The following is a 13,462-nucleotide window of genomic DNA, read 5'->3' on the forward strand; positions in this document are numbered from 1 at the left end:
CTGTGATTTACAATAGAGGGGCCCACTTCATTATTAACTGGCTAGGCTCACAGCCTTGGGGTCAGACCATTACCTCCACATGGGGGTGGATGCCACAGGCAGCGGTTGGTCTTACTGTGTGGTAAAACAACATGTTGTAAAAATGATAGATAAGGTATGTAGGTGCAGGCTCTGGGCAAGCTCAGTCCTTAGTATTTCAAAAGCATTGCTAAATGTTATCTTTATGGTTGTCCAACACCTCAATCATTGCATAAAGCAAAACTGATCATTTAGTTTGGTTATTTAAAAGAACTGAACACATGCAATATTAAATCTGCAATTTATCACACTTATCCAAAGCATTTTATACTACCATGAATGTAGCAATTTTTCAAATGTAACTCCATGTGCCACAGTCTGCCCAGTATGCTACAGAAACTCATTCTTAACCCTACAATGCTTGTACCATTTCCCACCATTTACTCACATAGGTCCACACTACCCTACAATACAATATAAGCTAATAATTACCCACACAAATATACATACATACATACATGCATACACATATACATACTCATATATATGGAGAGAGATAGAGAATATATTACACAGAATATTATATAATAATTACATACTACACAACACATCAGCACACCCAGTGCTGTGCTAACAAGGTAACTAAAACTGAGTTAGATGGGCAGATAAATGATCTTGTTGGATGGAAGAGTGGTTCTGCCCTGACCAGTTAGGCCCATCTCCTCTGGCATCAAATCCACTCCGAGCCTTGGCACTTGCCTCACTCGCAGCAGTTGGCAAGCGGGGCCAGAGCCATCTTAGTGATTGCAGAATTGGGAGCACCCCTGTGCATCTAAAATACAGTTTGGCTGTAGTTTAACAAGCCACAAAACCCCAATCTGCTCCTTCCTATTTTTGCCCTTATGGTATATCCCTGGAGGGCACTAGTTCAAATTCATTAGTGCCCCTTTATCTCCATGAAAATGGGATACCCTCTGCTCGCCATCTACCTCCTGTTTCTAAGCTGCAGTCTCCATTTCCCTCCTGGCTGCTCTCACTCTCTCTATTACTACTTCCAACTCTGTTTTCTGCTTTCATTGTGTCTGTCTCTTCCTTGTTTTCCACTACACTAACCCAAGGGCAAATATGGTGGGGCTGTGAATGGCAAAGCCCATTTCCATGCCAGACCTGCTTTTGTCTTCCCTTATGTCCCCGTGTTTTTAGCCCTATCTCCACCCTGTTGAGACTACAGATTGGGGGCTGTAAAGGCCAATTCATGCTTTCCCGTTCTGCGTCCACGGACAGCTGTGGACTTGCATGCAGCCCTCGAACTTGCACGTGGTTCCATTCACACCCTTTTCGAAAATCCGCGGACACAGATGCATTCCACATGTGCCCACTAGTAAACAGGGCTGCAGTGATAACTTTCCAGAGTTGTAAAATCCAGTCCTTGAGTATTACAAACCAATGTGCTGGGTTTTTCTGATCAGCCTTTAAACACAGGTATCTGTTACTCCAACCGGACTTGTTGGTTTGTATTTCATTGACTCACCGGCACTTTAATAAAATCACTACACCAACACAGCACTTTTGTATTGTTTTACACAAGGCTGCTTTGAGTCTGCAGCTGAAGAGTTCCTGTATGTTGATGAACAACAACAAAGTGTTGGAAAAAAAGAAAAGATCAAAAAGATGGCTTAATGAGTACATACATACAATAGACAGGCATTCCTGTTTGCTTTTCTAGCATGTACAGTCCTCACGGACACAGATTTTGGGCGGCACACGGATGTCCACAGAGGGGCCCATGCCAACATGGGCGGATGACGAAGCTTACATCACGAGGACCAACGTGGACCCTCACAGACTTTGTGGCCCCACACATGGAAAGTATGAATTGACTTAAGATGGGGATGCCTTTGGGAAGGGAAGGGAGTTAATTTATACCCCCCCTGACCTCACCCCACTCTTCCCTTTGGCTAAAAGACTGAATGACACCAGAGGACATGGAGCATCCTTTTTCTAGCTTCAAGTCTTTAGCTTTGCTCTCACAGTTTATCTTTTCAGCTGACACTTTTATTTAGAATAACTTAAAATTAGCATCCAAGTACTGCAGATGGTGCTTTTTACTCAAGGGCACTCAAATGGGCATTGCTGGGATCAAACATCCAAATATGTTCTTATAACTCTTACTATCAGGCATCCCTGTTTTTCTGAGAAATTGTATCTTATAATGTTGAGTTCAATATAAATTATCTAGTGCATTTTGCAACTGTGTTTGGCATTGTCAAGATTATGTTTTTGTTTCTTGACTCTATTCCTGCTGCCTTCACCTAAGTATATATGATGCCTCCCTATCTCTGAAGTGCATTTCTCTTCGACTTCCCACTTGGTGGCATAAGGCTGCAAGTATAATCAAAGCAGCACTGGCTCCCCATTTCCCTCTGTGTCAACACTATCTCCCCGTATCAACAGCAAATAGACAGACTCTGATAACAGCCTTGTTTATGTCCCTTTAAAAAATCCATCTACTTTACTCCTACTCTGCTCACCCAATTCCCTCTTTCACCAGATAAACTAACAGGTGACTGCTTACATTTCACATTTCATATGGAGGGGATTTAAACAACAGTTAGAATGGGGATCAGCATCCAGGACATTCCCACAAGACCTGTGACTGCTGATGGACAAAGATTGCAAATGAAGGAAGTTTGACAAGACAGTCTCTTAAAATGTGAGAGATTTCCACCAGTGGTTGGTTAGTTGGATTTCTGTCTTTATAATGGCCAAATCGACAACTTGACTTATTGCACCACTCATATTACAATATCAGACAGATTGTCAAATGGTTTCTACTTATCAGGACATCACAGAGGGGTCAGGGAGGATGGGATACCAATTTAACTTGGTAGCAGTGACCCTCCTGCAGCAGGGGGTTGTGGAGTCTCCATAACAACCCTGTTGAAATGCTGTTCCTTAAAACTTGGGACGCCAAAACAGCTCTCCCATTGTCTAGGAACCAAGTCAAAAATCTCTACAGCCAAATCACATGACAGCAATAGAATAAGTCCAATAATTCCATCCAAAAAAACAACACTTGAAAGCAGCGATCCTATATTTTATAATCAGGCACTCTACTCTCTGCTGTCACAAACAACTGTAAACCTTTAACAAAAGCAGAAAAAAATATAAAGCGATTTAGTGTCCAAGACAATCTTCCAGATGGAAAAAAATAAAATAAAATCTTTAAAACCATTATTCTGGATTTGATCCATAAACAAAAGGGTGACAGCAGCAAAGGAGTAGCCCCCCACCCTCTGGTAGTGTTAATCTCCCCAACCATGGCTGGTATCTCTGATTGCTATGTTGTCATTCTTCCCCCAGCCTCCATCACTTTTTAATCAGGATTATCTTCTTTGACACTGAGACACAAGAGTTAATTAGGAGTCCAGCCACTGCAGGTGCTGGAGTCCTATTGGAAATGCTTGGATTATCTTTATTGTTCCTGTGCCATAAATTATTTGGATCTAAGAATATGCGAAAACCTAAAGCAGCCAAACTGGAGAGTCAAATTCACACACAAATAAGTTTTACAAACTACATGGGAAAAATAACCAAAAACCGTTTTGAGTAATCTCATGGTAGCATTCGAACTACAAATCTGATGTTCAGTCAGTACTCCATAACCATATGTCACATATAAACATTAAAAAAAAAAAAAGATTATTTCAAACAACATGCATTTTTTTTATATGTAGTCCAGGCAGGTGTTGTTTCAGGTGTGCATGCATGCGCGTGATAAATGCATAATACTTTTTCTCATACAACCAACACTACCACACACTGTAAAACTGCCTTTTACAGTCCTCTTTCTCCCAAAACACAAATGTCAGAGAAACAACTAAATCTTCAACTTCTCAAAAAAGAAAAAGATAACACCAGGTTGCCCACTCTGTTCCCTGTCAGCTGGAGTATAGTGGAGAGAGCCTGTCTCCATTTACATACAAATGTCACCTTCTATCTTCCCAGGGGCTGGGGAAGGTTTTACTCTCTCCACCGTGATGCGCTTGACAAACCCTTCTTCCCTTTCCGGGAGACAAGCTTGTGATGCACAGTGAGAAAGTGAGAGGAAACTCAATGCATTTTGCCCCTGGTGCCTTTTCTCTGTCTTCTTTCTCTTTTACGCACCACTGGTACGCTGTAATTTGTGTATCCAGACTGGAGTACATAGGCTTTGTTTCCATTTCACTGAAAGATGAGGCACTGTGCTGTTTGAAAAGGCGCTCAGGCTGCCGAAGTTGTAATTACTGAGGAGACCTTATGATTGGGCTTTACGATGGGCTTTGTTGTGGTGGAGGAATTATTAATACAAAATAAATGGTTTCAGTCAGCCAGACTGCATACAGAGAGGGTAAATTGTGAATTACACCTCAGTGTTTCCCCTAATATTTTTTTCAGCAGCAGTGCTGTTGCAGGCATAGCGCCTGCCCTGTATTTATTTGCACACACTGGCAGTTGAATAACTTATAACTAGCTTAGATTTGTTCCAGATATGTTTATCCATGTCCACAGAGATGTGTGTGTGATAAGTTACCAGATCTTTTGACACCAGAAGGGCTCTGGAGGTCCAGATAAATGTCACTCTAATAAATGTCAAAAAATGAAATGCACCGACACAGTAGGGGGAGTCTGGGAGTTTTCCCCAAGGAAATGTTGGCTAAAAACAATGCATTTTCACATCAATTTATATATAGTATTATTTTATGGTGGATACCCAAGCATAGCAGTTGAAAATATAGTTTTTCTACATGTTTATGCTTACTGAACAGGTAGTTTGATACATTTATCCTTTTGCCTTCTTTGCAAGTGTTTTATTGCACTTGCAAATATAGTTGTCATCAGTTCTTTCACTTCACCTAGTTCATTGTCTCCACCATGGTCTATCTACTTGGCTCACTGCTCTGTGTGTGTTTGTGTGGGTGTGTGTGTGCATGGTGGATGAGGTGAGCCCCACACTCAGTTAAACACTGACACAGACAGCATAACTGGGGACAGAGAGGAGAGGCTGATGTGTGACCATAAGTGATACCAGTTCCCATTTTCTCCCCACTAACTCCCGGCAGCTGCTCAAAGCCGAGAGAATTCATGACTATTATGTGCAATGTGAAATTCAAGTATCATCATTTAGCAGTGGCTCTGTGCTGCTGTTGAAAGTACGTAGGGGAAACACTGCACCTAAAAATGTCATGTCAACTAGCGTCAGGGAGATGGTGGCGTCATCTGCATACAAAGCGACCGACTCAGAAAGCCCAACCTGGCAGTGCTGCTTATATTCCCAGAGATGCACAGGCAGCCATTTTCTGTGGTTAAGTGGCCCACATAGTGAATCCACGCCATCGCTCATAAACCGGGACACATATCCCCTGATGCATAAGGATGAACAATCAGCCTGACAGCAGGTAGTTACTCCTTCTTAACCCCAGCTAGCACTGAGTGATGCAACAGAAAAGCAGGCCCCCTCCCTTTCCCCCTCCTAACCTGCTCCCTCTCCTCTCTCTCACTCCCTGTCTCATCTCCTATCTGTACCCTTCCTAGCTCTCTATTCCATAATACTCTTTTCATTCTTCTCTTTCCTCTCTTTATTCCCCTCCTTTCTTTAGTCCTATTCACAGGCGTCCTTCCATTCTCCATCTCTATCTCTCTCCTCCCCAGAGGCCCATGTTTACTTGCCTGCATTACACACAATTACTTCCAACCATCAATTATGTGCCTACTCCTCTTTAGCTATCCCACTTCCCTTTCTCTACACTAGGACAACAACCCCCACTATCCTGCATACACGTTTCTTTGCGACCCCCATCTCTCACCTCTTGAGGCAGCTGAGTATATCTCCCCACGCTCATGTGCTCTATCCCCTTCTCCTCCTTTCTCCCAAAGCTTACGCCTCCTGTTGCCCCTCCATCCCCACCCCCCTATACCAGATGTCTCGAAAGTTTGGGTGAGGGTGTGTATGTGTGGACAGGGCAGGAACAAAAGGACAGGATAGCGGGTGGGGGTGAAGTGGTGGGTGAGTGAGGGGGGATCATCTGAATAGGCCTAGCCATCTTGCCCTGGGCTTTCTGTGTGCACACAATGAGCACCATTGGATTAACAGCTTTTAGCACACACATACATACACACACACACACACACAACGAATCTCTCCTATAACCAATTCACACTAAAGCAACAACATGGGGAAGCATGTGTTTGGTTTGATTTAGTCAAAGCTGAAAACTGGACCAATGTCTGTGACCTTTCTCGTAACCAGGATTTTGTGACGGTCAGACACTCAGTGCTCTGCCAATATATGAAAATATGACCATGTGCTTCTCCTGGACAATAACTACTTACATGTGCAGACTTTTTAATCTCAAATTCAGCTTTTCTTCATTGTAAAAATGCTGGAACAGGATTCTGGAGCTAACATTGTATGAACTTTTCAAATAGTAACTGAATAATAATGTCAATTTAGTGGGCATTTATCTGCTCTAAAATAAAGAACAGCATCCAGTAAATCCCATTGCTATTTACATGCTTTTAAAAATATTGAACTGACGGTAAGTACAGTGAGTGAGCATGAAGGGGCTCAGTACTTTGTTCAGGGAAACTTTAACAGGACACACTCCTGCTGTTGAACAGATTGGATATTCCAGTGACTAAGACAAGTGACGTTCCTTACCAGTCGGCTGCCATGCACTCAGCAAAGTATCCAAAGTGTATTGCCTCACAAGGCTTTAACAGGCTGAAATTATAGTGTATGCACAAACAAAAATGTTTTTGAACATTTGCTCCACAAATATGCACTTCATACAGATGGCTCAACAGGCTGGTGTGCACCATCTAACGGCCTGCATGAGCAGCGTTTAAATGAGCTAAACGCAACCTGTTCAAACCCTTCAGGCGTAATAATGGGGGTCCTTAGCCCCCCTACTACCACGTGTCTAAAACTTCACAGGGGTCAAACTACCAGGGTGCATGGCAGCCCTTCCTGCCAGACCTAGTTTACAAAGAGGAGGAGGAGGCAGACACCCCAAGGGGAACCTCTGTGCATCAATCTGGGGGAGGCCAGCTGGTAATCACACTTAACATAGAAACAGCACAACAGACAGAATCAGGAGATGGCCAGAGGAGATGCAGGCAGAGAGACAGAACCAGACACGCCCATTTGATGCCTGTCCCAGACTGGATGTTAATTACTTCTCACCATGAAAAACCAGTTCACATTAACTCAATAACCAAAAAGAGGATGGGATTAGGGCTAGAGGGAAAAGAGTGAATGGGTTTTTGTGTGAATACTCCGTATTTACTTCATAGTTTCTGTCCTGGCTTTAGCAAACTATTCACTGTTTGTTCAAGTGTGTTATATCGTGAAGGAGACTAGAATGAATGAGGCATCTGCAGAAGGTCTGCTCCTGCTTGTTGTCAAAAGTAGATTACTGTCACTTCATCAGAGGGAGCTGGAGCGAATCATTTTTGTAAAACCTGGAGGTACCAAGGGAACAAGCAGGAGGCAGGGGAGGTGACAGTGTGTCAATGTATTCCCTAAGGCTTTACCACATAGTCTGGCAAGAATTAGTGTATTTATGTGTGTGATGGGCTACCCTCAATTCTGCACACAATAACTTGACAGAAAATTCTCTGATTATTAAGCATCCTTTTCCACCAGGAATACCTGTTCTAGGGGCAAAATATAAAGGAGATGAAAAATGTCAGGTGTTAATGCACCTAATATACATTTGAGATCCGTTCCTTTAACAAAAGGATAAATGTAATACACATTCCATTCTAGCAACAGAAAAAAGGCAACTTGGCATCGATCTGATGCACATGAAAGAAACTGGTATCTTTATTTTTCTAGGCTGTTTCTAAAGAGGAGAGAGAAGACGAGGGATAGAAACAGATGGGAGACAAAGAGGCAATGGATTTTTTCTGTCTATCCCCAGCATTTAACATCTGCAGAGTTTATAGTTGGACAGAGAGACACAAGGATGGAGGAATGGAAAGACAGGAAAGCAGAGAAGGGTGGTGTAGGAGAAAGACAAACTGTGTGAAGGAGACAGAAGGATGAAGAAGAAACCAAAAGCGAGCAAACACTGGAAGAGCCTGACAGTCAACCAAAATGCAAGGTGGACTTAAACCCAGTCAACTGCCAATTAATCCTGCTGAGTTTACACACCTTATCAGAGCCTAGTCTTATCTGGTCCCTGCCACTCAACCTGCGTCATCTTCGCCCAAAACCAGTTCAGGCTTGTTTTGGAGTGCTGACCTTTTGAGTTCAGGAGACCTGATAAGTAAATATGACTTTCCGGCCATGGCCATTTCTCAACCCCAAAGAGGTCTGCTGAGGGCAGAGTTACCAATTTTAGACCCAAGGCAACCAGCGGGAGTCTGAGTGAGTGGTCAATAATTCCTCTGCCAGCCACCCGTCTCAGGTTTCTCCCCCTATGGCCAGGGTGAAAATGTAGGTCTATGGAGTGAAAATGACACACCAGCCTCTAGAAGTTTAACCTTGATGATCTTTTAAATTGTTGTGACTGCAATGTTCGTTTTTTCTTCTTTGACTGCTGGCTATTTATGTCTTGCAAATACCGCTACCCCGGGTGTAAAAGTTCTCACATATTTATCCAAAGTGCCTTACAGTACTGAGAGTGCATATTCAAAATGGGAGGCCCTAGTGACTATAAGGGGATCCAGTAATACATGTGCTGGGCAACTACATTTCTACAGAAAGGCAGAGATGTCGTTTCTGGATAACTTTATCTTGCACAGGCAAATGTCTAAAGCTTACCTGTTTCCAGACTCAAAAGACACATACAACGTGCTGTATCTGCAATCTCATGCACCAAACAAATAATGATAATGTGGAACAGTGAAAAATATTCTGAGACAGTGGGCGAATATTCAATACAGAACAAAACAACAAACCGAATGACAAAAGCACTAGGACGATTACACTTATTATTTTCTGGGTTTAAGCATTATATTGTGTATATAACATTTCACCCTTAGGCAATTGAAAACTTCCATTTTGAAATTTCTTCTTCGTTCGTTGCTATACATTATGGTTTTGAAAAGCAACACTGCCTGCTAGTGCAGAGACACACTTACAGAGAAGGTGCTTCAGGCTTGAGCGCTGCAGTGATTACTTTTCATGATTGGAGAAAATCTACAATGCCAAAAGATCACTTGTGTTCTTAATGTTGCCAAAAGCTATTCTTGGAATTGTAGGAACCCAGTTCAACAATTTGTCTAATGCATGGAATACCATTTATGTCAATTAACAGTGTGAGAGTAGTGTACATCAGCTGCTTAATCAATGAGGTCACAAAAGATTATGGATAATCAAAGCCACAAACAGGTCCCATTAGTCTCCTATGACAAATGAGCTCCAGTCTTCAGCTGACACCAGGCCAAGCTGTCTTGTGCCTAAAAAGTATTTACTAGCTTTGATTTTGTTGACAATAGTCAGAGAACACAGTGAGTAAGAGTTTAGCTATTGTTGTGATTATACATGTGTGACAATATTGTCACTGGCATGCATCTTTTCATTGTGTGCACATTGCTTTTAATGCTACGAGCTTGTTACATATTACTTTTATTGAGTGTTTCTGCAGCCTGGATATGTGGCAATAAAATAAATGTGAATGACAAGGGACAGCTAATCCACAAATCAAAGAGGAGAGGAGGGGACACTTTACAAGACACACTGCCTCCTGTTTTCACAACCAGACTAATTGCACCTCATGTCGCTAGAAGAGCACTGATTTAGCACTCGGAGCAAATTAAAATGAATAAACACAATTAGCTGTGAGTGCAACAGCGCCTCTGCACAGCGCATATTTCTCTTTTTCTCTCTGCAACAACAGTCACTTCAGAGCAGCTGTTATTAACTGTGTTGTTGTGTCAAGTGCGATATAACTAATTGCAAAGCACTTGATGCCACGAAAATGCTTCTAATTTAGATTTGAATGAAATGAACGGGGCATTGGGTGGTAAAAAGTGGATAACTGTAAAAAAGCATCCAACATTAAATGTATACCGTTGACTGTATTTTGGTCTCATTATCACAGTGAAAAGATTTAATAGTCTTTGGTTAGGTAAAAGCATGAATAATACTAATACATACGACCAGAATGTTATTCATCCATTTTGGGAGAGCCCATCGTAATCTATGATTTATACAATCATATTTTTTGGTTTTTATTGTGTAAATGTGTGAATTTTTTCAGAAGGCTTTTATCAGATATTTTCAATTTCAATGCAGCATCTGCAAAGTCTCTGATAATTAAAAATTTATAAATAAATAGTATAAAGATCTATGCTTGCTTTGCCTTTGTAAAAAAAAAAATCTAAAGTTGGCTGTATGTCAAAAAAGTTGAAAAATGCACTTGATATTAAGGACCCCAAAGCACAAAAACTACATAAAACAATCGCAAAGATGACAACTTCTGAACAGTCTTTCACATACCCGAAGTTATACACATGACTTTGAATATCTTACAGTCTGCGAGGCCTGTAGCCATCTAGAATCTCCCTCTCTTCTCCCCTTTGATCCCGTCAAAATATTGAGAGAAACTACCCCACTCTTGAGGTAGGGGAAATAAAAGAAAACAGCTCAGAAAGTAATAATTGCAAGGAAATGAATTTCAAAACCCTGAGGAGGACACTTCTCCAAGACCTTCGTACTTGCGGGAAAAAAAGCATCATATCCGGGGCACAATTCAATTAGCTTTTCTTCCAACTGTAGGGAAAGGAGCTCCGGGGAGAAATCAAAAGTTTTGTCCAATAAAATAAGTTTTCAAGGATGTAATGTTCTCACTGCACCCTCCTCCTCCACTATTCATTAACACTGCTTACAAGCTTGCCACTCACAAATGCATCGATCTGCAATTTCTAAATACCAAAAAAAAGTAAATAAATAAATAAGTTAAATTAAATAAATCAGCACCTTGCCGAAGCTGCTGTGACAGACACGACGGTCACGCTTAGTGAGCCGTGCCTGGCAGCTTATCCTTGGCATTTTCATTGTCTTTTGTCTTTCTTGCCCAGTTACTTGACAGTGATCAGGGGTGATAAATTGTTCAATTAAAGCCACATTAAGAATCCAGAAAACACAGCCTCTTGGTATATGTGTTGTCCAATTACTCTGAAGGACAAGACTCCTTCTTGCTACTGACAATCAACATGTGACTCTCATCATAAGACAAATTGGTTTATTTATACAAGCTAGAAGGCTGATTGAATACTGGCATGCAAGACTGATGAGCTGGAGTTACAAAAAATGTCAAACTTGAATTTCCATTACAAATGGAAATGTTATGCATTTGATAGATTTTGCAGTGGTTTTAGAAGAATACTGAAATGGATGACATCTTTATTAGTCACCATGTTAGAAAATAGAAAATAGTCTTTAGCTAACCAAGACGTGCAAAAAATACAACATTCCTTTTCCTTCCACCCTGAAGCCAAAGGCAGTAAGTTTCTTCCAGCTTCATTCTCTGGCCCTGCGCTGTCTAACCTGACCTCTGAACCCCCCTAAATTTCAAAACATTTCTGTTATTCATATTAATGTCAGAGACAAAAACAACTATGTTTAAACTCATCTGTTCAGCAACCCCCACTAAATAAAACGCATTACTAATCTTTTTTTGGCTCGCAGTTGCTATTGGGGTGGAGGGTGGAAGAGGGTGTATGTAGATGTTGCTCGGGGAAGGTTTAGCCTTAAATGTTCTGATAAAATTAAGATCCATTGCAATTCAAATTGGACTCACTTGACTTACTGTAGCGTGCCTTAACAAAAAAAAGAACAAAAAATGCAGGGCCACAGCCTGGAGCTGTATCTAAACTTTCCAACACAATCAGACAAAAGTTTCTTCACAAGGCAGAAGATTGCCCTTAAGTGATAATACTAAAAAATGTAAAAGGATATTCTCCAAACACATCAGAGAAATAACTTAAATAAGCTGTTTGTTATACACAGATAAAAAATAACACCTATCAATTACAATACACTCTACACAAAGCAAGTACAAAGCTACTGCAGCATTATTATCAACGGAGTAGCACAAGACAAAAAAGCCCAGACCTAATTTATTGGAATACTAGAGTGATTTCTTGATGAAGTGCTTTCTCTTCTGCTATTCATCAGTGACAGTACTGTTTAACCTGTATTTTTAAGCTGCTGCTTAAAATGACTGAAAATGAATGATTAAAGCATCATTTCATCCGAATAAAACACCAAGCGACTGAAGCTCGCCTCGATGTTTTCAAATGCAAAATAATGTGGGCAATGCATTTGGGGTAAAATCACGACCGAAAAGCGGTCGATCGGTCTGTCTGAGGAGGTCCTATAATAAAGTTTGGGAACTATTTGCATTAAAGTGCTACAGACTCTCAGTATCTGCAATCTATTTGGCATTGTGCAAAGAAAGTTGGCAAACAGCGAACAAAGTGAGAGCAAATAACTTTCCTTTAAAACACATTCAGCGCAGAAGAGGACAGAGACTGAAGTTTCAAGAAACACGCTGAATAAAACGGTCCAGCATTATGGCAAAAATGAGCTTCTCTTCTTACATTTTAGTTTATCCTCTACACTGAAATCAAGCATTTCGAGAGTTAAGAGCAAGAAAACGTTCATACACTTACTTCATCTGCGTGAGGAAAGTGTTTCTGAGTCTACCCCCCTGGTTGTTTTACGGGGGGATAGCTTTTTTTAAAATCCGTATTCTTTGTGGGTGAGCGGTCGTATTCCCTCAAGAAAACAGTTACTTTGCATCCCAGACGGTAGGAAAAACAACGCTATATTCCACTTATTTCAGCGGCAGAGCAGTCACTTGTTAACAGACGGAGCAAGTATAAAATGCTCATATTATTCCCCGTGTGTTGTATTCCTTTTCCCCTCAGAGCAGACGCTCCAAGCCAGAATCTCCTCAGTGAAAGAAAATAAAAAAGAAACACCCTACAATAATCCGTGCGCGACACCGCCGCGCGCGGATCTCCAAATGTAGGCTATATCTCTTTATTGGTGTCTCTCGTTATCTCCACGTCCCAGGTTTTGATTCCTTTCTTCCTAAATCCACCTCGCACGGACTGGGGGTGGGGAGACAGGAGTCAAATACCCCCCTTATCCCTCCCCTCTATAGCAGGGAAAAATACGGAGACCTGTGCTGCGTTCAATGCCGCTTCATAAACTGCGTCTCTCGACTTCTCCCGAATCGTAAATCCTACTACTTGGTGCGTTCACGCACGTTTAGTCGGTGCACAATGGGGCTTGTAGCGAGGGGAGTTACTATGGCTGATCTGTTATTTTATAAGTCTGTGCTGGCAGTGCTGCAGTGGCAGGATGAAGAGGAAACAAATATACAGTGCAGTGACATGAAGAGAGAGTTGTGTGAGAATGTAACGCAGTTGTGAATATTTGTGA

At 41.5% G+C, this 13,462-nt stretch overlaps 1 protein-coding gene across 6 annotated transcripts in view; it reads right to left on the bottom strand.

Moving 5' to 3' along the window:
* Positions 1–13,138, bottom strand: part of ptprsa (protein tyrosine phosphatase receptor type Sa) — a 190,063-nt gene extending 176,925 nt beyond the window's left edge. For all 6 annotated transcript variants that reach the window (XM_062423807.1, XM_062423805.1, XM_062423804.1 and 3 more), the window contains exon 1: positions 12,685–13,138. The gene's annotated coding sequence lies outside the window, so the exon portion shown is untranslated. The remainder of the gene's footprint in view (positions 1–12,684) is intronic.
* Positions 13,139–13,462: the final 324 nt, after the last annotated feature.

The sequence above is a fragment of the Scomber scombrus genome, chromosome 8 (assembly GCF_963691925.1).
Source record: "Scomber scombrus chromosome 8, fScoSco1.1, whole genome shotgun sequence".
In the NCBI taxonomy this organism is placed as follows: domain Eukaryota; kingdom Metazoa; phylum Chordata; class Actinopteri; order Scombriformes; family Scombridae; genus Scomber; species Scomber scombrus.